The sequence below is a fragment of the Enhydra lutris genome, unplaced genomic scaffold (genome assembly GCF_002288905.1).
Source record: "Enhydra lutris kenyoni isolate GAN:26980312 unplaced genomic scaffold, ASM228890v2 scaffoldscaffold1, whole genome shotgun sequence".
NCBI classification, from domain to species: domain Eukaryota; kingdom Metazoa; phylum Chordata; class Mammalia; order Carnivora; family Mustelidae; genus Enhydra; species Enhydra lutris.
In genome coordinates, this window is record NW_019154085.1 from 75,333,002 (window position 1) to 75,336,736 (window position 3,735).

Here is a 3,735-nt window from a genome sequence, read left to right on the forward strand (position 1 = left end):
GCAATTTTCCTTACTACCAACAATGTCTGAATGTGTCCATTTTCCCACTTTCACTGATACAAGGTCTAGAAGTTTTATATATATTTAGTCAACATGTAGTAAGTGATAACAAACACCTTTGCACATTTATTAAGCATTTATATATATTTTGTTTTTTTTCTGAATTGCCTTTTTGGCCAATTTTCCTATTGGATTTTTTGTCTTTTTTTTCTGGAAGAGTTCCCTCATCCCATTTTATGAGTTCTCTGTTTAATAAGGATACAAAACTATATATCTCATATGGATTATAAATATTTTTCTTAGTTTTTCTTCTATGTTTAATCCCTTTAGTAGTGGTTTTTAGTTCTTCACATCAGAAAGATTTTTTTTTTTTTTTTAGATTTTATTTATTTATTTGACAGACAGAAATCACAAGTAGGCAGAGAGGCAGGCAGAGAGAGAGAGAGGAGGAAGCAGGCTCCCCGCTGAGCAGGGAGCCTGATGCGGGGCTGGATCCCAAGACCCTGGGATCATGAACTGAGCCGAAGGCAGAGGCTTTAACCCACTGAGCCACCCAGGCACCCCAGAAAGATTTTTTTTTTAAATTTTTTATAATGGTAGTAGTAATATCTTTGCAACATAAGGAAGTTTTTTATTTTTTTCAACTTGAAACTCTATTTTTCTTATATGGAATATAAGACATTAAGTTTCACACATATTTGTGATATGCACTTTGCATTTACTTTGATTCTGTTATTTTTGTATTACTTTTATTTGAATTATATCCTTATGAGTAGGAACATAAACTTACAACTAATGAATTTACTGTTTCTTTCCCATTACAGATGTATTTTTCTCTGAGTCTAGATTAATGCTAAAGACTCAAAATTGGCTAATTTGAGAGAATTTACTTAAAATTTAAAAATTAAAAATGAGAAAAAATAATTTCATTTGTCCACAGATGAAAATTTGCATAGTAAGCTATGATTTGTGGTGACATTTTACATGTTTTGTTTTATTCCCTTCTCAGAACCACCCTGTGAGTTGGGGACCATGGTATCTGTTTTATATGTGTGAGAAACTGGGGCTCCAGGAAAATGACATGAAATCATTTTAAGACATAAAAATCATAGAACTAAGAAACAGATGACATGATAGGATTTGAATTCATGTCTCTTGAATGCAAATTGTGTATTGTTCTTTTTTTTAAGATTTAAAAAAATTTATTAGACAGAGAGAGAGTGCGCAAGCAGGCAGAAGAGAGAGGAGATGCCCTCATGAGCAGAGAGCCTGCCGTGGAGCTCGATCCCAGGACCCTGGGATCATGACCTGAGCTGAAGGCAGCTGCTTAACCAACTGAGCCACCCAGGCACTCCAAATGGTGTATTGTTCTTATTTAATTATCTTCCATCCTAATTTTACTTTTTCACTCTAATAAAAATGAAAAGGAGGTGTTTCAGGACTAGCTTGTCTAATCATCTGTAGGTAAGTGACTAGTTAAAATGAATATGGCAGGAAGATATTGTTACTGTATCCACAAAGGGGTCTGACAACCAGAGGCTGATGTAGCTTGAGCACTTAGTGAGTAGAAGGATACATTGTACTGTCACCCTTGCTTTAGAAATTTTGGCCAATCAGGGCAATTCCCTATAGTCACACCCCATTGCTGCTGAGAGCCGGCATCAGGTCCCTGATGAATTCCTCCATGGAGCTAATTACTTGGAAAAAGGAAGGAGGCAGAGATGAGCATCCCCGGTGGAATTTGCTCTTATACTACCCAGCTCTGCCTCAGCCCACCAAGGTATCAAAACTGGTATTTTCCCAGAGGCCATGTCAACTCAGGGTAACTGAGGGCCATCGTATTAACAAAATCAGGATCTGGTGGAAGGAACACTGAAGAGAGGCCAGAATCCACCCACCAAACCTACAGAAGTGAAATGAAGTCCTTCTGCCTGTTACCAGAAGATGCTCATCCTTATCGAGGGGGTACGTCTTGATGCTGACTTTCTCTGTCAAAGGGTTCCTGGTCACTTCTCCTCTCCTGCCATCATCCTTCTCTCTGATCACACCCCGGGCAGTGGGTGCCCATTTCTCAAAACATCCCTAAACTCAACGTCCTCAGTGAGTCACTTTCGATTCCTGAGCGAGTGTTAGCACAACAGGATGTCCCCCCTGATGCTCGATCAGCTCTGTCTCCTTAGCTGTTTTATCCAGCGAGAATTTCCATGGTTCCCTTTCTCAGCTATATTCATTGTAGTGTAGTTCTCCTGAAAGCACTTTCTGAGAGAAAAATTCTACAGAAATGTAACCATTTCTGCTCCAGAATATAGGAATTCTCTTAGGACAGAGATGGAGCAAACCAGGGGTGGTATGGTTGGTGCATAATACAAATGAAAATTCTGTTTTTGCTTTTACAATAGTTAGTTTTAAGCAGCTCTCAGTGTGGCTGTCAGTTAGGGGCACCTGTAACTACATTTTTCCCATGCCTGGTCCTATCCAATGTCAATATATCATTGACTTTTATTTACTGCGAGTTTCCTCCTCTATTTGTGAGTGCTTCTAACAATGCACCTTTAAAATCTCGTTATTTAGTTGTGAATACCCAAGAGGCCACTTCTTTCCTGAAGAATCATGGTACTTGAGATGAAGAGGAATGCTCCTGAGACAAGGGTTACCTGATGTAGCAAGTAAAAATACAGGCTTAAATGTGAATTTCAGATAAACAACAAATATTTAGTATAAGTACATCCCAAATATTGCATACTTATTTCTGGGACATACTTATACCATGTGCAATATCTTACTAAAATTATTAAAATATTCTATTAAAAATTATTCACTGTTGACCTGAAATTCAAATTTGTTTAGGTGTTTTATATTTTATCTGGCAATCCTATCTGAGATCTATTTTCATACTCTACAGAGACCAGAGCTGGACTGTGTCAAAGTAAACAGCACATTTTTAACTTTCCCAATAAGTGGAGAAGTAGAGTGGTAGCCTTTCCTCACTAAAAATGGCACAGAAGAGCTATTAGTTCAAATACACACATCTTCTTAGGACTGACCCATTGTGCTACCTCAGAATGAGGGTGCATAAGCTTTATCTGTTTGATAGTGTTGTATATATCATTACTTGAAGCTACCCATGGCTACTTTTGGAGGCACGCATTTTAATTAATTGCTATTCATTTGTACTTCTTCCCTGAGGTGATTTTTCAAAATCTTAAACTATAAATCTAATCAGCAGATTCCTGGGTCTATTTAAATACTGACATTTAAAAATTTTTGAGGATGGCAGTGAACATTAATGAGATAGAGGATATACAAGAGAAATGAAATATAATCGCCATTGGAGTTCATAATAATAATAAAAAAAAAACTTCTCCAAAGTGTTACATGGCAACACATTTCTTTCGGAGCGTGGTATTTCTAAGCCATGTCTGAAGGTTCAACCAAGGTTTAGTGTTACTAGTATAGACTTGGAATTACTCATATTAAAATAAGCAAACAAATTCTGAATATCAAACTGGAATTTTAATAGACTCTAACCCTGACCTGATTATATACCTAGAATATTAAGATCAACAATTTTCAAATAGTTGGATAACCTCTTTGATAATGGAAGCCTATTGCCACGGAGCACAGCTGCACTGCCATCCACTGGCCTTAACTTCTTAGAAATGAGGTTTTGGGTCCCCCCCCCCCCCCCCCCCCCCCCCCCCCTTTTCATTTATTTCAATTTTTTGGGTGTTGGGG